Source organism: Talpa occidentalis, unplaced genomic scaffold (genome assembly GCF_014898055.3).
Source record: "Talpa occidentalis isolate TD23 unplaced genomic scaffold, MPIMG_talOcc4v2.1 talOcc4.15, whole genome shotgun sequence".
Lineage (NCBI taxonomy): Eukaryota > Metazoa > Chordata > Mammalia > Eulipotyphla > Talpidae > Talpa > Talpa occidentalis.
The window spans coordinates 30,989,048-31,012,771 of NW_023601543.1; positions in this window are offsets into that span (position 1 = coordinate 30,989,048).

The following is a 23,724-nucleotide window of genomic DNA, read 5'->3' on the forward strand; positions in this document are numbered from 1 at the left end:
TGATTTAGATTCAATATACTCTTTAGAATGTGACCATTTCAAGGACAGGGATGATGTTTTATCCTTTTTGCATCAGCAGCAACAGTAAGTAGAACAGTATACATGCATTCATTCTTCTTGAATGTTGAATTGAGTGATTTTTTTTTACTCTAAACCTATAGTTTTATATAAATCCCAATTAATCTCTGACTGTACATCATCAGGACCAGTTCAAATCATAACACTATTATTCATTTCTATTAACTTTCCTATGTATCTTTGTATCACCCAAATATTTCACAAGCTTGCTTTCTCTCCCTCCAATCAAGTCAACAGAAAAATGTGCACAAAATAGGACAGAACAGGGAAACTGTGGACCACCACTACAGATCTCTACATATTGGCTTTTGTCATTGATCTGATTAATCAACTGAAGGTGAATACATTTAACTATATTAGAATCCATTTAACTAGCCCATGTTGGCATATCTTATCATAAGAGATCACTCATTTGATAGGCCTATGATATATCAGTTTCATAACTGAACCCCCCACCCAAAAATCAAAACACTGGTTTGTTTGGACTGACTTGATCCTAATATCCATTAATTTATGCATTTGAACTTATTGTATGCCAAAAACAGGAACAGAAATAGGAACATGATAGGCATGATATTTCCCTTTTTTGTGATCAGTTTAGTGGGAGAAAAAAAAAAGTGAACAGGTAATAACAGTACCTGTTTTGATGTAATGAGGAAAAAGTATTTTTGAGATATAAGAAGGGAGAAGTCAAAACCCACATTCAGATGAAAGAGAAGGCTTTCTACAGAAAGTGACTTCTCATTGAAATCTAAAGTATGCTTGATTATGTCTGAGAGAGCACAACACAGTCACTGAACTAAAGCACGTTCAATATGGCAGAACCATAGGGCGTTGGCCAGGAGCAAAATAGACAGATGATGCTGGATGGTAAGCAAGGGTCAGATCCTGTAGACACTGAGTTGCAAAATTGGAGATGCAGATAAGGGTTAAGGAAAGCAACTTAGGGGTATATATTTGGTTGTCTGAAGCAGAGATGATACTTAATGTCACAGGAGTGGCTGAATTTTCAAAGGATTGGGGCAAAATAAAACAAGCCCCAAAGACAGAGTCCTGGAGAAACACCAACATTTAAGAGATGAGTGGATTCAGAACTCTACAAATTCACTGATTACAGAAGTAACAGAGAGGTACAAGGAAAACCAGGAGGGAAGCCAAAAGAATAGTATATTTCAGGAATGACAACTATGTTAAATGCTACTGGATAATCAAGTGAGTGAAGAACTAAAAAGTGTCCTTTATATGTAGCCAAGGCAGTTAACCAAGAGAAGACTGCCAAAAACAAGCCCAGACTGAGGAGTAAATTGAAGGTAAGGGAGTAGAACAGTGAGTGAGTGGAGAGCACTCTTAGAGATTAGCTGTGATAGGAGGATAGGAGGGTTTACAGCATGGTGTCACAGAAGGATTTTTTTTTTAAATAAACTGATATTTTTCTCATGATTAGATTGGGGGGTGTAGGTTTTGGGGAATAACACCAGAATATATTTTTACTTAATAAGCAAAAGAGACTTTAATAATCCTGAAATGTTGAGGGAAAAGAGGTAGGGAAAAAAGGGAATAACTCATTAAGAAAACACAGGGTTAATCTACAGAGAAAGGACCTTATAGAAACATACAGATAAGGAAAAGGTTCTGAAGCTCAAGTGGAAGGATTTTCCACACACAAGGAAGAATTCCTGAATTGGAATCAGATAAGGCAGGCAGAAATGATAGGTGAAAGTACAGGTAAATCTGTAGATCATGTGGTGGGAAGTTGCCATCTTGTGGTTTCTATAGTATCTGTGAAATAGTTTATCTGAAGAAGAGGGGAGGGTAGGAGATGTGAAGCATATATCTTTTCAATAGTTCATTCTGTTTTCTCTAGGGCTCGATGTTAAGTTCACCAGTTTAAATTTCTGGAGCCCAAAAAGATTTTGTTTGTGCTTTAACAATTTGACTCTATCCAATATTCTTCTATTTTCATTTTCTTTATGACTTAGCATTTAAAAAAAATAAGATTTTCAGCAAGAACTGAGTGGTAATAGCTAAAAAGGCACTTTTTCAGTTCACCACCATGCCAACCAACATTTCTAGTTTCATAATCTTGACATTTTGCTTTATTCCATCCTACAGCTAATTGAGGCTTTATGGTATTTTAAAGAATAATTTAACCTAATCTTGCAAGATATGCGTAAACTGAGGTTAGTGAGGTAAGTAACATTCATGATAGCAAACAGCAAGATGGAGGCAGAATAAGCAAGTCATATTTTGTAAAGTTATGTCCCTGTCTATCAGCAACAGCAGTGACAGTTGACTACTTAGATAGATAAATATAGATAGTAGATAAGGCTACAGATAGCCTGACTGACAGACAGGAAATGTGGTTAAATTATCTGAAACATTCAATATCAAGGACACTGTATATAACTTCAAAGGCCAAGTAGTGAAAACAACATGAAGCTGTCAGAAAGAATATTTATTTCAGTGAACTTTCCTCTAATAGTGCAATGCATCTAATTTGTGCTCCTGGGTTTCGACAGATGACAGCATTTAGTTCTTCAATATTCTGCTTCCTATATTTTTAATTATAAAAGAATGATGAAAATATTGCACCCCATGAACTATTATAAAATAATGAATTTTTTTGTCATCTAAAGTGAGGCTATAAAACAAAATGTTATAACAGGCTTTTTTTTTTTTCTCTGAGCGATGAAAGGGAACATATCATAATTCATCTGGATTACTGACCATTGTAAAAAGAGGGTAATGTAGACTTCTGATCTCTGATTTTTCTTCTTACTAGCTGCTCAAACTTGGTTACTTACCCAGGCATTTGGACCAATTTATTTATCTTGTTCACATTATGTATAATACATGTAAAAATCCCTAACCCATTATCACACACAATTAGTTATCAGTACATGCTACTATTGTTGGTGTTGCTGTTCTTAATTCTACTTGGGGAATTCAGAAAAAGTTTTGCAGAGGCAGTTTCATTTGGAAAAGGAAAATAAGCTTGCCGTGGGCAAGCTCACAGGGGAGAGCAATAGAAACAGCCTAGTTCTGTGTGCATATGTCACACATACACCCCCACACACTTGGGCAAAGCATGTGTCACATTTTAAATGGAAGCAAAGCATTCATGATTTAATAATATCTCTTCACTGGCCAATAATTACAAGTCTTTGAAGTTATATTTTAGTATAACAAAGTACAAGAACCTAATTTTGTCTTTCTATTCTCATTTTCAGAATTAAGGACAATTTATCCTACTACCCTGCATGTCCATTGCCACCCCAAAGCATGAACCCAGATATATGCCTGTACCTCCCAACTGGATAACCTACTCTATTTCTTCTGCAGAAATAATTGTTGGCATTTTCTCCATTTAGAACTTACTTTTTGAACCTCTTTTCTGTCCCTGTTATCAATGGCTTTACCAGACATAATTGTCTTTGAAAATGAGCCAAAGAGAGAAAGTTAAAAGACTTAGCCCTGGTGATGTGCATTTTAATTTAGTCTCCAAGCAATCAATTCAATCAACACAGAACAGTTACTTCTATAACAGTAATTTTTACTATCATCATGATTATTAACTTGGAAGTCTTGGTTCCAAATCACTGGTGTTCTCTTACCTTTTCAATATAACCCTATGAATGCCTAACTACACCCTAGGATTACCCCAAATATTTCCTACAGCTTTGCAAAATCACTCCTCCTATCTGATTTTAATCCTTTTGCCTGATCAACACTAATGGCATCTATCAAATGAATGATTTAAAAAATGACAATCTAACTCAATATTAGAAAGCCTGAAGTAGAACACTCCTATATACTGGCAGTGCAGACAAATTGTCATTTATTTCCTGGAAAACAAATTAGCTATTTATGTAATAATTTTTTTTTAAAATTACCTATCTCATGTAATGCAGCCTAGACTCCTGTATAAGGATGTTATTCTAGCATTATTCCTAGTAGCAAAAATGTAAGACATCTAAAAATATGACAAGGGTTAGATAAATTACAGTATGTCTATGATGGAACATGACCCTATCTTAATGCAAAATTTCAGGCAAAAACAAAAATCCAAACCCTTTAACCAAGTATATCTTAAGAAAATAATACAAGATGTAATTAAATCTATCTGCACTAATTTGCTCTTCTCAGTAATATTCATACTACCAAAGCTGGAAATAATCCAATTATCCAATAAAGGGAAATTTGTTAAACTACAGCATACCCATACGGTGGAATATTATATAGTAATTAGCAATTAGGTCTTGAAAAATTTTAATGATTTTCCAATGCTCCTGACATGCTAAGGGAAGTCTAGAAACAAAATTGTAAATGCACAATGATGTGTGTAAGATTTATGCACAACCTTCAGTATGATTTGTAATATCAAACTTAAGTTAGAAATTTTTTAAAATGAAAGAATAAATTATATTCTATCCATATATAATAGTGTATTAAGCACAGTACACGTTATAAAAATGGTTTACAACATAGCAAATGCTTATGTTAAGGGGAGTTTAAAGAAGCAAGCTATAAACGGAAGTGAAAACAGATCACAACGACATATCTGCATGCCTATATCCATGGAAGCATTCTTCGCAATATCCAAGACATGGAAACAACCTAAGTGACTGTTAAAGGATGAATGGATAAAGAATATATCTCTCGGGCCTCCCTGGTGGTGCAAGGGGTTAAGATACAACATATGAAGCTATCTGCAGCCACTGCAGCACAAGTTCAATCCCCAGCTAGGGAGATACCCACATGGTGCAGCAGACCTCTCCTGCATTGCCCGCTGTTCCCCTCAGTGTATTTCAGTCAACGTGCCTGTTCTGTTGCCCACTCTGTCTCTGGTGAATCCTCTCACACACACCCCACACACCTCTGGCCTATACCCCAGCTCCTGTATGCATAAATAAATCTTTAAAAAAAAATCTCTCTCTCTCTCTCTCTCTCTCTCTCTCTCTCTCTCACACACACACACACACACACACACACACACACACACACAAACATTATTCAGCCATGAGAGAGAAGGAATCCTGCCACTTGAGGCAAACTGGATGAAACTTGAAGATATTATACTACATGAAATAAGTCAGATAGAAAAAGACAGGTATTGCATCATATCACTCACATGTGCAATCTAAACACTGAACTCAGAGAAAAACAGAGTAGTGTGTAGGTGACCAGGGATTGAGGGAGCAGGGGGAATGGGGAGATATTGGTAGAAGGGTATATATATCCAGCTATAAAATTAACAAATTCTGGTGGTCTAATGTACAGCATGGTGATTATAGCTAGTATTACTGTCTTATATAACTGAAAGTTGCCAGGAGAGAAGATCTTAAATATTGTCACCATAGAAAAGAAAGGGTAATAATGTGGCAGGATGAAGGTGTTAGCTAATGTTAGGGTGGTAAACATTTTGCAATATTTAAGTGTATCAAATTAACACATTGTATACCTTAAACAATATTATATGTCAATTATATCTCAGTAAAGCTGGGGGAAAGAACACTAGACATCAGGACATTAATGAAAACAAACAGGCTAAAAAATTACTTAGAAGCATAATTTCAACTATAGAAATACACACGTCTCACACACACACATTCAGAAAAGAATGTATTTTATACGTACCTTGTATTTAGATGGTAGGATTATAGAGTTTCTATTGTATTATTATTGATATGATTTCCCCCAAATACACAGCATTGCAAATAATACATGTTTTTAAAATCAGAATCAGTCAAACCAAATAGTGAACACCATTACTGACCTTACAGGGAAAAAAAAAATGTGATTATGAAAAACTATCAATACATGCCAATAAATTAGATTAACTTAGACGAAAAGGCCAAATATATAGACATGATCTACTGAAATTGACAAAAAATAAAATCTGAATAGACTCATAACAAAAAACAAGAAATTAAATTAATAACCCAAGAACTCCCAGAAATAAACTTCTAGGTACAGATAGCTTATTGGGTGAATTTTATCAAACACTTAAAGAAGAATTAATGTAAATTCTTCATGCAAGCTTTCAAAGAATATAACAGAAGGGATTCTTCCCAACACATACTATTAGGTCAGTATTACCCTGATATTAACATCATACAAACACGTCACATGAAAGTAACTATCAAATTATTTTACGAATGTAGACACAAATTTTTTTTAAAAAATACTAACAAACTGAATTGAGCAACATGTAAAACTGATGATAGATCATGGTCTAGTAGAATTTATCAAGATAAATTCAAAGCAAACTTGGTTAAACATCTAGAAATCAGTTCATGTAACATACCACTTCAATGAAATTAATCACAAATCTCAAATAGAAATGGAAAAACAAATTTCACAAACCCAACATTTCATGATAATACACACAGAAAATTATGAATAAAAGGAAAATTTCTCATTATGATTAAGGGACTCCATGAAAATCCCAAAAGTAAAATCAAACTTGATGGTGAAATATCAAGATCTTTCCCCCCCTAATATTAAGAACAAAACAAGGATGTCTGTTTTTGTCACTTTCATTGAATGTTGTACTAGAGGTTACAAAGAGGGAATTACAGTACAAAATTAATAAAAGGTATCTGTATTGGAAGGAAAAAATAAAATGATCTCTATTTGCAAAGTACATTATCATGTATATAAACAATCCTACGGTATTAACTAAAATCCACTAGAATAAGCTAGTTCAGCAAGGATTGCAAAATACAAGTTCAACATCCAAATTTCATTTTTAATTTTTTTAAAGATTTATTTATTTATACAAGAACTAGGGTACGGACCAGAGGTGCGGGGGGGGTGAGAAGATTCACCAGAGACAGAGTGGAGAACAGAACAGGCAGATCGACTGAAGTACCCTGCTGAGGGGAGCAGCAGGCGAGTCAGGAGAGTTCTGCTGCGCCATGTGGGTAGTTCCCTGGCCGGGTATTGAACTCATGCTGCAGTGGCTGTGGATAGCTTCATAGGTTGCGTCTTAACCCCTTGCGCTACCAGGGAGGCCCTCATTGTTTTTTTTAAATGTACTTAGCAATGAATGAATTGAAATAAGAATTAAGAAAAAATTACATTTAAAACAGTATCAAACATAAGAAAATGCTTAGGAATAAATTTAACCAAAAAAAGTACAGAATTTATATTCTGAAACTTGCAACCATCATTGAAAGAATCTAAAGTACACCTAAGTAGAAAGACATCCTGTGTTTATGAACTAGGAGATAATATCATTAGAATGGAAATATTCCACAAATTAATTATATGTGTTTGTGTGTTTCACATACATATGTAAACCGGAACACCTAGAAATACCCCAGCTCCTTCTCAGTTTTTTTGTAGAAATTAACAACTTGATTCTATGAAAAGCTCATTTATATGGAAATGCAATGAACCCAGAATTGAAAAACATCCTTGAAAAAGCAGCAAGTTGGAAGACTTGTTCTTCTAAATTTCAAAATTTATGACAAAATTACAATCATCAAGACAGTGTGGTGCTAACATAAGGATAACATACTGAACAATGACAGAATGAAGAGATTAGAACAAAAATTTTTGGTCACATGACTTCAACAAGGGTACCAAGACCATTCAATGAAGGAAATAGTCTCTTTTTTTTTCCAGCTAATTGTGCAGACATTACTGAATAGCCACAAGCAAAAGGATGAATTTAGAGTTTTATTTCACATCATATGCAAAAATGGATCATAGACTTAAAAGAGCAAAGCTCTTAACTTAAAATATGGAAGTAAATCTTCATGACTTTAGGAACAACATCTTAGATATGACATCAAAAAATATAAGTAGCAAAGGAAAAATAGATAAATTTAGTGAAAATTTAAACCTTTGTGCTACAAATAATACAATCAACAAAGTGAAAAGACAATACATAGAATTGGAGAAAATACTTGTAAATCACCTATCTGATAGGGAATTTTATCAAAAATATTAAAAATACAGGGCCTCCCTGGTGGCACAAGGGGTCAAGCACCGCACTATGAAGCAATCCGCAGCCTCTGCAGCACGAGTTCAATCCCCAGCTGGCCAGGGAGCAACCCACATGGTGCAGCAGACCTCTCCTGCCTCTCCTGCTGCTCGCCTCAGCAGTGTATTTCAGTCAGTCTGCCTGTTCTGTTCCCCGCTCTGTCTCTGGTGAATCCTCTCACTCCCCTGCATCTCTGGCCTGTAATCCCAGCTCTTGTATGCATAAATGAATAAATCTTTTTAAAAAAATCCAAATGGGGGGGCAATTTTATGGGGAATATAACCATAACAAAAATGCATACATTGTGCAAAGATGAAAAATGATGTAAGAATTATATAAAAAATTTTTTAAAAATACAAATAACTCAATTAAAACTTGGCAAGTGTCTGAATAGACATTAATCATGGCCTCCCCGGTGGCACAAGGGGTTCAGATGCACTATGAAGCATTCTGTAGCCGCTGCACACTAGTCGAACCCCTGGCCAGGGAGGTGACCCACATGGCACAGCAGACCTCTCATGTCTGGCCCACTGTTTCCCTCAGCAGTGTATTTCAGTCAGTCTGTCTATTCTGCTCCCCACTCTGTCTCTGGTGAATCCTCTCACCCCCACACCTATGGCCTGTATCCCAGTTCTTGTATGCATAAATAAATCTTTCTAAAAAAAAAAATAAACAGCAAGCAACTAATGCTGGAAAGTATGTGAAGAAAAAGGAACCCTCTTACACTTCTAGTGGGAATGCAAACTGTTCCAACTACTATGGAAAGCCATGTGGAGGACCCTCAAATTACTAAAAATGGATCTAACATATGAATATGACCCAGCAATTCTACTCCTAAGAATCTACACAAAGGACACAAAAATATTAATTCAAAAGGATACTTGCACTCCTATGTTTATCGCAGCACTATTTACAATAGCTAAAATATGGAAACAACCTAATGCCCCAAAACAGATGACTGGATCAAGAAGATGTGGTATATATACACAATGGAATGCTATTCAGCAATCAAAAAAGATAAACTCGTGCCATTCGCAGCAACATGGATGGAGCTGGAAAAGATTATGTTCTGTGAAATAAGTCAGAAGGAAAAAATAATATCAGATGGTTTCACTTACAGGAGGACTATAGGGGAACCTAAACAAAGGGTCAAAAAACAAAACAAAACACAAAACTTGCAGGCAAACTAAAAATCTGAGTCACATAGCAGGGGAGGGGCAGAGGTCAAAACAAGGGAGGGAAGAGCACAAGGGACTATGGTGATGGTTCACAGGTGATGTGGTGGTAGGAGATCACGGGGAATATACCTGAGGGGAGAAATTAAATATTTACAAAAATGAACAACGATGTAAGAAAATAAAGTTTAAACAAACATCACAGTTCTACAGTATGTGCCAAGTAGTCAGTTTATCATCCTTAAAGTTAATTCTTTTCAATTCATCAGGCAGATTGGGCAATTGCTAGTCTTATTTGACTGAAAGTTCCTCTGATGTAAACTTCCATGACCAGGCTTCCTTTTCAGATCCTCTAGGTTTTAAGTGCCATAAAAGTTTGACATGGCACCAGGGCATCACAGTCTTCACCATCTCATCCTTTTGTTCCCTCATTGACACACGATGGTATTTTGGAGAGTTCCTTTTCTGTAACAGGGTGGTCCCCAGGAAAGGGGGAGGTTCCAGGTTTCCTGCCCCACCCAAAAGGAGGGTGGAGCTGAGCAAAGAAAAGAGAAGAAGCTGCAGAGGAGACTGGGGTAGAAGGAAGCAGGATGGAGAGCCAGAAGGAGACCTGGACAAGGCACATAGAGCCGAGAGACACTTGAAAAAATGTGCTTGCCTTTTGGTCATGGATTGGGTGAAACAGATGTGGGTGAGAGACCCATGGGGAGGTGACAATGGCAACTTTTACCTTGATTTTGATTTTGCTCTTTTCCTCCCAGACTTGTCTGGTTGTTTCTGATCCTTTTCTGTGGGTCCCCACTGGAAGATGCTTTAGACTTGTGGCAGGCTTTGGGGCCTTGCTGTGGGCCAATCCTACTTGGGTGGACTTTTACCCACAAGGGGATGGGTAACTGTGGGTGCTTGATTTAAAAACTATATTCTTTGCTTTTCCTGTATTGTTTACTAATTGTATTAAAGTTCCTCTTCATTAAAGTCTCATATGTTTTGTGTTGATGAGGGGGATGGCAGAACCTATTTAGAGCAGGCAGGTTTGTCAGGTCTGCGGTGCCCCTCTCCCTGCCCTGTAACATTTCCACAACAGGAAAAGGTAGTCTTAAACTTGAGTCACCAAAATCTTTATACTCAGGGAATTGATTAGAGATATATAAAATCAAATTGGAATTTTTGGTCTTTGTTGACATTATGATCATCTGATGTTAAAACAAAACATGGATTCATGTTTTAAAAAAACAAAATCAAGTCAATACTTCCCTCAATAAAATCAGCTCTCCAATGCACCACCCAGTTCTATGTGCAAGGAATCCAGTTCTGTGTTATACATGTCTCGGGAGACATCTACAAAGCATAATTGGAACAATCAAAGACTCCATAAGAGACAATCTTGTCCACTGAGCTTAGCAAATTGTATTATCTATATAGCAAAAAACTGGCAGGAACTGATAATTCATCCATAATTAAAAGATTACTTTTTTCCCACTGAGTTACAGCCTAAAGGCACACTTTACAGATAAAAAACATTGGTAGGATCTTTATTCATCACACTGATCCATACTCACTAACAAATTGTTCTATTCCTTAACTAAACATTAGTAATAGAGCTAATATATTGCTACTCTATGTCTATCCACATTGTTATTTTACATAAGAAGCTATGAATACTTCAAATATTTTCAACTTTATATTTCATATTTCCTTGAGTCCAGCAAAAGACATGTTATGTTTGACATCAGTAAAATTTGAAATAAACTATATGAGCATCTGACTTGGAATTCAAGTACAAGATTATGCCAGAGGGTTGTAAAATCCACTCCCACATATGCATATACACACAAACACACACACATACAAAATAGTCATAATTCACATATCCTTTAATTTAGTTCACTCAAATACTGAGAATAATATGTACTTAGCAAGCACTGAGGGTACAGTATTGTGAAATCAGAAATGAGCTTTATCCTCATCAAGCTAACTTGCAATTGAGAGAAATACATTTAATCAAGTAATTATTTAATTGTAACTATAATAAGCACAGAAAGGAGCTATGCATGGTGCCTAACCAATCTAGTATGTGGTGGTCAAAAGACTTGCTTAAAAAGTGACATTCGATCTCAGTTTTGAAGAATGGGTAGGGTTTAACCAGGGGAAGGGAAAGAAAAAAATGTTTCCATTAGAGGAATAAGAAGATGTGCGAGGGTTGGGTTACCATGGTCTGATTAAGAAAATCAAGACAGATGAATCTGGAGTAGAGAGTGTGTATGGAAGACTTGTAGGAAACCATTGTAGAAGGAAGGTGGACTGAACCTGAGGGTTTCATAGTTCTCAGTAAGCAATTTGGATTTCATCCTAAGTGTGCAGTGGGAAAAAAAGGTTTTAATTAAGGAAGTAACAATCTGATTTCTTGTTTTGGTACAGATCACACAGTTTGCTGGCTATGTATGGATTAAAAGTAGAAGCAGAGTTACTAGGGTGTGGGTTCCTATGAGCTGACTACGAGCTGGCCACTCATGGGCAACTGTGACCTATCTGCTATCTGCAAATCACAGCAGAGCATTCCTTGACTGCCGAGGGATGCCTAAGCCACCACTGACTTGATTACATGACTATCTACATGGTGGTCTCGGGATTGTGTCATAAAATACTTTGCTGATACTAATGTCTCTTGACTTATGGTCACAATGTCCACTTCCCCGTCCCTTGTAAAATGTTGTCCCCCATTCCTATTCCACCCCCCGGACCTTATTCCTCATACCATTGTCACGTAATCAGCTTTTACTAGTCTGGATGCTTTCAATAAATGGCACAAGAACTTCTGCTCTTGCAAGGTAAGTAGCAGAGTCTTGCCTTGCAAACCTGCTCTATGACTGTCGTGTGCCTCATCACCTTCCTTCCGCAAAGCGGCAACAAAGTTCCTATTGCAACACTAGGGTAACAAAAACTGTTACCATTTTTTCAAAGGTAATTTTGGCCATTCAGACAAGGATTGAAAGCCAATGCTGAAGCAGTATCAAAGAGCTTAGAAATGGTTGAAATACATACTACAGAAAAGGTAGTATAAAAGTGGTACTTTTGTACTTGCTTGACCTTCCAGTAACCACAGAGTCACTTTGCCTAGTTTTACATCCAATCCTTTGATTGGAATGGAGAAGACTGGATGCAGAGAAACAAGTTTGGAAACTACTTGGATAGTCCAGATGAGAGAGGATAATGGCCTAGACTGGGGTGATAACCATGAAGATAAATTAGTACTTATCAAAAGTTTATCTTAGAGGTAACTGATATCTCACTTAACTGATAAAAGACTTAGTACAAATTCACATCCTCTCTCTCATATGACTTCTTCCAAATAAAGTCACATTGAGACCTGCCATTGTTTCCTTGCCTTATTGTTTTCTTCTCCTTTATATCATTGTTTTCCTTTGACTCTACAGATTTATTTCTTATGTAAAACAGGGGTGGATGTTACTTGAATTCGACCTGTCCATCTGCTTTGGGGAACTCTGAAAAGCATGGATCTATTTTGTGACTATTTGCACATGTCCCTATGGACACTATAAGAAACATGACTATCTAGGAATGTTGTCAGTTTCCTACCAACTTGTGTTTGAATGCTGCAGGGAGAAAGTTATGGGCTCTAGCTCACATCTTTAGGAAGCATAACAGCTCACTGAGTTGTTGTTAATGCTCTAAATTATACCGAACACTTTGTATAACAAGGTTTAAGGCAAAACATTTGATGACAAGTTTCTCTGAAAAAAAATAAAAAGGGGATTATGACTGTATAAAGTCACACAAGTTCCTTTGGGAGTAATGTCTACCAGTCGACCTGGTTGATAGAAAAAATACATACTTACCACTACTGTGTCCCATACGCCATAGTAGATGCTTTACAATATATATTACAGTATACTATACAATCTGTCATCAGATTGCCTTAGTATGAGTCCTAGCTGCATCCTTTGCTACCTGTGGGCTTCGGAAAAATTACTTAATCTGTATCTGTATTTTTTTCATCTGTAATGAGATAACAATGGAACCTTTCTCGTGCAGGTATTGTTAAACAAGACACTGAGAATCACACCTGGCATATAGTAAGCAGTCAATAAATATTGAATGCTATCATTAACATCTTTATCATCAAACTCTTACGAGGATACTGTTCATTAAAACATTGCTATCAGAGGCCTCCCCTGGTGGCGCAGTGGTTGAACGCTGGGCTGCGAAGCTGCCCACAGCCTCTGCAGCGCCAGTTCGATCCCCGGCCTGCAGAGAGGGTCCCACATGGCGCGGCTGACCTCTCCTTCGGCACCCAATTCTCCCCTCAGGAGTGTATTTCGTCAGTCTGCCTGTTGTGTTCCCCACTCTGGCTCTGGTGAATTCTCTAACCCTCCCACGCTTCTGACTATACCCAGTGCATGTATAAATAAATAAATCTTTAAAAAAAACACACATTATTATCAGGTCATAGATAAGGTCACCAGGAACCAAAGAAGTTTCTCAAGTTGCTACAAGATCACATAGGTAAAAAGTGGTGGAATTGTGATTCAAAATCAAGTGATTTATATTCCCAAGACATGTTCTTTCTACTTTACCATGCCATTAAGAGTCCCAGGAATTCTGGGTAAGAATTTCAGTCACAATTAAAATACCAAACTATAATCTAGCCCTTTCAGGTTCTAGGTAAGGGACTAGTACAAGGGAACCACCAAGATCTCGATTTTTTTCTCCTTTTTTTAGCTATATTTTTCTCTCTGGTTTCATCCATTCTTTTCAATACCGGGTACCCTCTAATTATGTGCTGTATCTACGCCACTTTTCATCTTGATCAAATGTCCCAAACTATGAACTGAGCCACAGTTAGATTTACTGATATGGATTTTCTTTTTTTCCCCCAAGCTGGCATAGAAATACAGAAGGGGCCTCCCCGGTGGCGCAGCGGTTGAGCACTGGGTTGCGAAGCTGCCCGCGGCCTCTGCGGCGCCAGTTCGATCCCCGGCTGCTCCCCAGCTGCTCCCCGGCCACCGGAGGAGGGTCCCATATGGTGCGCAGACCTCTCCTGCCGCCCGCTGCTCCCCTCAACAGTGTACTTTGGTCCTTCTGCCTGCTCTGCTCCCCGCTCTGGCTCTGGTGAATTCTCTCACCCTCCCGCGCTTCTGACTGTACCCAATGCTTGTATAAATAAAATAAATAAATAAATAAATAAATAAATAAATAAATAAATAAATCTTTAAAAAAAAGAAAATATTATTGCATTAAAAAAAAGAAATACAGAGGAAAAGGGAGGGAAGGGGAGAAGAGGAAGAGGAAACAAAGAGGATACGCATGTTATATTATTGTAATGATATCATTATTAACATTATAACAATAAGCATATTATTTAATGATATAAAAATAACCACTAGAACAGTGGTTGCCTCTGGACAATAAGACTAGGCTGTAGTTGATTTTTTTTTGAAGATTTATTTATTTATTTATACAAGCACTGGGTACAGTCAGAAGTGCGGGAGAGTGAGAGAATTCACCAGAGCCAGAGCGGGGAGCAGAACAGGCAGAAGGACCGAAGTACACTGCTGAGGGGAGCAGCAGGCGGCAGGAGAGGTCTGCGTGCCATGTGGGACCCTCACCCGGCAGCCAGGGATCGAACTGGCGCTGCAGAGGCTGCAGGCAGCTTTGCAACCCAGCGCTCAACCACTGCGCCACCAGGGAGGCCCTGTAGTTGATTTTTAATTTGTATCATTCACTAAGTGTATCCCATTTTTGTTTTTTGTTTTGTTTTTTGGCTTTTGTTTTTGTTTTGACTAAGGGCAGACACTGCTTCCATAATTTGCAAAGGAAATGGCTTAAATAAGCTAGAAAATTAATCTAGTGGATAGGTAGAATAGGTGGGTGGGTGGGTAGGTAGATGGCTCATCTACAATGGAGAATGCCATATGCAGCAATTGGGAAGATGAGGTAGGGAAGAGGTGAAAGTATGTTGGGGTTTTTTACCCAAAAGTTTCTAGAACAGCATAAAATTGAAACTATTTTCTTGAGGATTCTCCTTTGTATCAGCCCACACACACACTTAAGTGAATTCATTCATTTCTAAATCACCTATCAGTGAATTCTTTCCTGCTTAGGAAAAAGACACATTTTCTAATACAGTTTAGACACAAAGGTAGTATCTGCTAATTATGAAATATTCGAAAGGGACAGAAGAATATATAATGAAAAGTGTTTCCCTTTTCATACCACCTTTCCAACATAAACAAATATAAGTAACCTGAGAACTGCTTGATATGAATCCATCTAAAGATAATGTTATAAATAAAGCAATGTTATAATGAATACTCTTAAGTGTATGTGTGTGTGCTTGTGCACACAAACGTGTGTATGCAGGTTATTTCTGTATTATAGAATCTCAGAAGAATGTTGAGTTCAATTTTGAAATATACTATCAAATTTACTCAGACCTAATACCAGTTTACACTCCCAACAATATAGCATGAGTGCCTATTTACTTCATACTCTCAACCAACTTTGCATTTACATTTTCAATTATGAGTGAGATAGGGTCTCTTCACATATTTATAGACTGATTAGATTTCTTTTTCAATGTTTTGTTCTTATATTTTAAAATGTTTTCCATTCATATATTTCATTTTTTTATGTTTTGTAATAGAATTATCTGTATGTCTATTATATGTATTGTAAATATTTTTACCAATAAAGTTTTTTTTTAAAAAAAAAGATTTATTTATTTATTTATACAAGCGCTGGGTACAGTCAGAAGCGCGGGAGGGCGAGAGAATTCACCAGAGCCAGAGCGGGGAGCAGAGCAGGCAGAAGGACCGAATTACACTGCTGAGGGGAGCAGCGGGCGGCAGGAGAGGTCTGCATGCCATGCGGGACCCTTCTCCTGTGGCCAGGGAGCAGCCGGGGATCGAACCGGCGCCGCAGAGGCCACGGGCAGCTTCGCAACCTAGCGCTCAACCGCTGCGCCACCGGGGAGGCCCCTTACCAATAAACTTTTAAAGGCATACTCTAAAGGTGTTCTGAAAGTCAAAATATTATCTGCCAAGTAGGATGAATGTTCATTCTAAAAATGAAAGCACTGAAACCCAGGTGTCTGAGGCATTCTTCTGAAAAAAAAAAAAAAAAAAAAAAACAGGAAGTCCTTTTTTTGTCAAAAAGAAAAAAATATGGTTTATGGAAATTGCCATCTTCAATATCACCGACTATTTACACAGAGTTTCGACAATCGTGGAGCCAAGAGAATCTGCAGGGTTGGAGTGGATACACAGGCAACATATCAGTGCCTGCCAAGGAACTAAAACACTTACAGACTATACTCAAGTCGAGGACTTCTTTTGTTCCTCTCATCCCTTTGCCATGAATGGACAGGAAGGTACTTGTTTGGTAAATTGTTCCAACAACAAAAGATTTCACATTTCTTATTTGCAGTAAATGGCTAGCACCTGGAAGCAGTCTGTTAGACAACATTGCTGTGAATGCAATAAACTGAATGGTAATTCATCCCCATCCTGGCCCTTTATCCTTCAAATGACTTAGTTGTTTCTCACCCAGTTTCAAATATATAGATTTGAACCAGCTAATTTCTCAAAATTGTCACCCCAAATGGGAAGTTTAGGTCAGTTCCAAACCCATGTATGGAATGGAATGTTTCAAAGTCTACTCTGGGGTAGGTCTCAATGACTGGGATAGTGGCCCCCAGCCAGTGGTGTGTTGGCAAACATTTAACAACTGGCTCTCTAAAGAAAAAGGAAACTCTAGTTGATAGCCTTTGCCTATTCCTGTGGTGTAAATACCCTTACCATGGCCAATGTCAGTGTACCAATGTTATGTCATTCAACACAGCATTAGGAAGATATGTACACAATTGGTTCTTATTAGCCATAACAAACTGGTTCCAGCAAACTATTACCCTTAATGTTTTGTAAACAGTAACAGTTTGTGTTTTGGGTTACTCCAGAAGCAAACTGTCCTTTGAAAGCAATGTATATTCAGACTGGGATGACTTCTACTAAGTAGCTTGAGTAAATGCTCTGGATGATAGACCATATTACCAAAAGGGTAGAGCCCCAGTTACTATTGTCCCTTTTAACCCAGAGAACTACAAGATATGGTCTTCCTAACAAATTACAGCCTGTCTCCCTTCCTGTTTAAAAGTTAAATACCATAGACACTACAAAAACAAAACACTGTTTTTAAAAAAGCTTATGAGGCTCAATCAAACTGAAAGTTGTGACAACTTGGTGATCAGTATTTGGCTTAGAAGACTACCATTAAAGAAAACATTGATACACTGTGGGTGGAAACAGAATACCAAATTCAGATCTTTTTTCCTTGAGATGCATAAAAATTGTCATAAAAAAATTTATGTTCTCATCTCAACAGTAGGCATTTGCATAATCTTTTAGCTAGATTTTTGTCCTTTGACTAAAAAGACAAGGCACATTTTTGTGAGTTCTGCCATTTGACATCCACTGGTGTTCCCAAGAAACCTGACTCAGCTAAACTGAGCACAGCACTAAGGTCAGAAATATAGTTAGATATCATGCAGGCCAATGGAATTTGCTCTGGAGCACAGTCATAGATCAAAAGTCTCACTTTGGGCCTCTCCGGGTGGCGCAGTGGTTGAGTGCTGGGCTGCGAAGCTGCCTGCAGCCTCTGCAGCACCGGTTCAATCCCCAGCCACCGGCGAGGGTCCCACATGGCGTGACAGACCTCTCCTGCCGCGCCTGCTGCTCCCCTCAGCAGTGTATTTCGTCAGTCTGCCTGTTCTGTTCCCCGCTCTGTCTCTGGTGAATTCTCTCACCCTCCCGCGCTTCTGACTGTACCCAGTGCTTGTATAAATAAATAATCTTTAAAAACAACAACAAAAAAGTCTCACTTTGACCATCATCCCCAAGAGGCATTATGTTGGTCTTCAGGAAAGTAAGGAGGGTGAAATGCTCAAATGTAACTTATCTGCTAGTGAAAAAAGTCAAAGCCATCATCGACCGTTAGTGGCTTACCATCACCTGTATATATAAAACCACACATTAGTAAGCAAAGTAGACAACACAGTATTAGTTATTGCAGATTTGCACAAAGACAGTTAAGGGTGTGACAGGTTTTGCTGCATGACTGGCAGCCTCTTACAACAACATTCTGGGCAACTTCCCTAGAGTATAAGGCAAAGCTTGAGCAAGTGTCTTTCTTCTAATTCACACCTTAAGTCAAGATATATTCACAGTACCCTCTGCCATTCTGTAAAATTATTACAGCAACATCAGGAGGGAAAAGAATGTCAATACACCTGCCATAAGAGACCCATCAAAGACACATATTCAATATTGCAATTAGAGAGGGGTGAATATTTATTATGAGGCAGGCTACTTACGTTGCCAAGTCCCTATTGAAGGAATTTCTTTAGAATGTGTTTATTTTCTAAGGAATTGAGATGCAAATAAATATAACAATTGTAATCAAGACTTCTTGCATGATATACCTCTCTCCAGAGCTCAAGCTACTCTAAATGACATGATTCCATTAAGTGAACCTTTATAATGTTTGGTTCTAAGCCAGCTGTCTTTATAATAGAACAAAGACGTGACTAGGGCCTCCCCAGTGGCACAAGGGGTTCAGCACAGCACTTATGAAGCTATCCACAGCTTTTGCAGCACAAGTTCGATCCCTGGCCAGCCTGGGAGCTACCCACATGGCCCAGCAGACCTCTCCCGTCTCTCCCATTGCTCCCCTCAGCAGTGTATTTCAGTCAGTCTGCTTGTTCTGTTCCACTGTCTCTGGTGAATCCTTTCAACTGCCCTCCTCCCCCCGTACCTCTAGCCTGTATCCCCGTTCTTATAAGTATAAAAAAAATATTTTTTTGAAAAGACATGACTAATTTAAGTTATCCCCTAAGGAAATTACAAAGGTAAGTCAAATGAAATATATAACTGCATCCAAGTCTCCTTGATCTCACTTCATTCACTGATACCATATGGCAAAGTTACTGAATATTATTTATAATCATATCATTAATGGGTCATATATCTATTCATTTTCTCTCTATTCCCTTCCTTCCTGGACTTCATTTTCGGATTGGCTAATACCCACTCCAAATGAGGACCAACATCTCCTAATACACATATATTCATTTAAATGGAACCATAGGGCCTCCCCGGTGGCGCAGCGGTTGAGCGCTGGGTTGCGAAGCTGCCCACAGCCTCTGCAGCGCCGGTTCGATCCCTGGCTGCTCCCCGGCCACCAGAGGAGGGTCCCACATGGCGCGCAGACCTCTCCTGCCGCCCGCTGCTCCCCTCAGCAGTGTACTTCGGTCCTTCTGCCTGCTCTGCTCCCCGCTCTGGCTCTGATGCAATCTCTCACCCTCCCGTGCTTCTGACTGTACCCAGTGCTTGTGTAAATAATAAATAAATAAATAAATAAATAAATAAATAAATAAATGGAACCATAAAGTCAACCTAGCCAGAATATCTTGAGGCACTTGTCTAACAATCATCATCTGATTTCAAAAGTTTCATGAAATACAAATGACTATTCCATGTTTGGTAATCACAATCTAATAGTTAACACAGGTAATAAACTGACTAACAAAAAATAAGTAGGCATCTATTACTGTCTTTCAAGCTGACAACACCATCTCTTTCAATGAATTTAACATCAGTCATTTATATTCGTAACACCTTTCAAATAAAGCCCCAAATTCTCAATATGGTCTATAATACACCTCACAATATGACTCCTGCCTTACTCTCCAGTGTTACCACTAACCGAACTCCCCATTATTTCCTGTGCTTCAGTCACACTTTCCTTCACTTTGTCCCTGGTATATGACATGTTCTCTCTCATTTCCAGAACCCCATACATGCTCTCGTCTCTACCTAGAAGGCTAATACTTCTTCATCTTTCAAGTCTCACTTAAATATACAATTCCTCTAGAGTGTTTCCTCTGATTTGCAAGTATGACGAGATCCCTCACTTTGACATTTCTATTGTACCCCTCCATGATTAATGCTCAGGAAACTTGTAAATATTTCTTTCAGATCTGTTTTCATTAATTTCATATCTTCTTATATATATCAAGTGGTCAATAAATACATGCTTATTGTTAATGCTTAGTCATCCCAAGTCTTCAATAATCTTTCTTAGGTAGTAATATAGGTAACTGTTGCCTGGCTTGAATATCCCATTGAAAGCCTAAGATAACTGAAATTCTGTAATAAAAAGGAATTTTATTATTATTCATATTTTGAATAGGTGCAGGGAATATGCTCTCATTGTTCTATTTTCACAGCATCAAACTTGATTTACTGAATACTCTGGAGGGCTTTGTAGCTTCTAGTTCTGTACTGTTGCTGTACTTACAAGATCTCATTAAAACAAGATCCAGACTTTACGGCAGTTTTCCATTGTTAGGTTTTGTGTCAAAAATACCTCCAGGAAACAAATTACTGTTTTCTACATAAAGTGTGAACTGGCAACACTAATTCTTTTGTTTTTTAGTTAGCCCTGTAGATAATGATTTATGTTGCATTGTTATTTATGCTATTCCCCATTTTTCTGTGGCTTTTAATTTTAATGAGTATTTCTATCATCTTATCCTTCCCTTTGCTCCCAACCAACTCATGTGTCACTGAAGGGCTTTGTGTTTTTGAGTCTCCCTACTGATTTTTTAAATCAGTTTTCCTTCCCAGAAGCTATTCTAATGGACTTCTGACCACAGCATTTCTATTAACGTACACACTGTCAACATTTAAAAAATCAAAACACATAACATCAGCATCACCTCACATCTCACACACAGATGATCCAACAACCAAAAGACTCCCTCGGCAGCACTACATGCTATGAGTCATGGAACTTTCTTCAATCTCAAATTTATTGAGGGAAAAAAGTGGTTTTCATTCTTGCCTAATTCATTAATTATCTTAATCAACCTATGGAAGTGATATTGTGATAATAGTTATTATACAGGGGCCTTCCTGGTGGTGCAGGGAAGGGCTAAAGTCTCAGCATTATCAAACTATTACCAACCACTACAGCCAGGGAGCTAACCCAAATGGTGCAACAGACCTCTCCTGTCTCACCTACTGCTCTGCTCCCCACTCTGTCTCTGGTGAATCATCTCACTCCCCAGTTCTTGTATGTATTAATAACAAATAAATCTTTAAAAATAAGCAAAACAAAATAACCCCTGTAAGTTAAAGCATTGTCCCAAAACCCTTCTTAAAAAACAACTGTTACTTAGAAATTAGAGCACAATTTAAACCATGAGTAATCATAAATACATAGAGCAAATAGTCAATCAACTATTAGAATAAGAAATTTTATCATGGAAGGAAAAAGATTGAAGGTAAAAGTCTATGAGTGTCAAGTCTAGGCAAAATGCTAAAGTGGAGTTCAATCTCAGGCAATAGAAAACAAGTAACTACCCCGCCCCACCCAAAAAAACTAGCTGTGCATCTCATGATTCATATCTCTGTTGACGCTATTTTTTTAAAGATTTATTTATTTATGCATACAAGAGCTGGAGTGCAGGCCAGAGATGTGGGGGTGGGGGTGAGAGGATTCACCAGAGACAGAATGGGGAGCAGAACAGGTGGACTGACTGAAATACACTACTGAGGGGAGCATCAGGAGAGACAGGAGAGGTCTGCTGCACCATTTGGGTTAGCTCCCTGGCCAAGGATCGAACTTGAGCTGAAGTGGCTGGCAATAGGTTCAAAATGCTGAGACTTACCCTCTGCGTGCACCACCATGGAGGCCCACCTTTGTTGATGCTATTTCCATTCACATAAAAGCTAGAACCTTCAACCATCCCAACCTCCTCTTCTGCATGGCACATATCAAATCAATCATTAGGATTTCTCATATCTGTTCCCTCTTCTCTGTACCATGAACACTGCCTTACTACTTTAGAGAACCATATTTTTCTCAATTGGATTTCTACGAAAGCCTCAGAAATGGCCTTCCTGCCTCTAGTGCATTCTTCATTTTGCCTGCATATTTTCATAAGACACTTCATTTTGTCTCTCTTCATCAGTCAGGTTCTCCTCTGGCTTCCTGTTAACCCCATCATGAACTCATACATGCAGTCAGTCAGAAGGTATCCTATGGAATTCTATGGAATTAGGACATTCAGCTTCATCTTCAGCCTCAGTTACTTTTAACTTCTTATATAGTGTTTAAATACCACCCTGTTTTCTGAATACATTAATACAAAAGCTACACAATGTAATACAAAAAATACACAATGCCTCTCTCTCCATTTTGAAAATGATCTTCCTTCAAAACCACAGAATAACTCTTCTCCATAGCTACTCTCTGGAAGAGACTGAGTTGAAGAGACTGGGTGCAAGAGAAGGGTGCAGAGAAGCCCACCCAGGTATACTTGGGGGTCAAAGCAGTAAAACCAAAGAATTAAAAGAGAAAACGACAGTGTATGAATTTGATCTCTGATTCCTCATTTAAGTATTTATATTAATGACACCAAATATTGACTCTCTAAAGAGAGAGAATTTGCCCCTCTGAAGACCAGTTCCAATCCTTACTCCCTTCCTTACTTATCTTTTTTGCTACATCTCAAATGCCAAGCCAAGGATTCTAAGACTGTTAACTTGGATGGAAAATATATTGTATTGTTATTTTCACTTACCTTTGATGGAAACCTAAGATTTCATTCTACTATGAATTTACACAAGAAACCATTATAGTATTAGCTGCATTTATAACTGTCACTAGTAGAAACTGCAGATAATTTCATATCACATTGCAGTTGTGGCAGATGTCTCAAAATATTATTTACACTCATTCACTGCCTCAAATTATAGTATTACACTTCCTGCTAGATCCCATTCATGTGTTAATAAAAATCTATATAATGTAAATTGCTACATAAAATTTGTTTTTAAAATATTTTGATCGCTATATTTCAATATAATTGATTTCCTTCCTGAGCCTACAGATCTTATTTGAGAAAGGATCCATATAATTCACCAGACCATTGAATGAGTCCAAGACAGTAAAAAATAAGAATACTGGGCTTCCCCAGTGGCGCAGCAGTTGAGCGCTGGTTTGCGAAGCTGCCCAGTCTCTGCAGCACAGGTTCCATCCCCGGCTGCCGGGTGAGGGTCCCACACGCCCGCTGCTGCCGGGTGAGGGTCCCACATGCCTCCTGCCACCCGCTGCTCCCCTCACCTCAGCCGTGTACTTCGTCAGTCTGCCTGCTCTGCTCTCCCCTCTGACTCTGGTGAATTCTCTCACCCTCCCGAGCTTCTGACTGTACCTAGTGCTTGTATAAATAAATAAATATTTTAAAAAAAAAAATAAGAATACCTCATTTAGAGATTTTTTTCAAATGTCAGCCTGTAAGACAAGTGTGGTCTCAAGGCCCCACCCCTAGAGATTCTGATTACTTTGCTAGATAGGTAAGGATTCTCATTGGGAACTAGCATTCGCAAGTGATTTTTA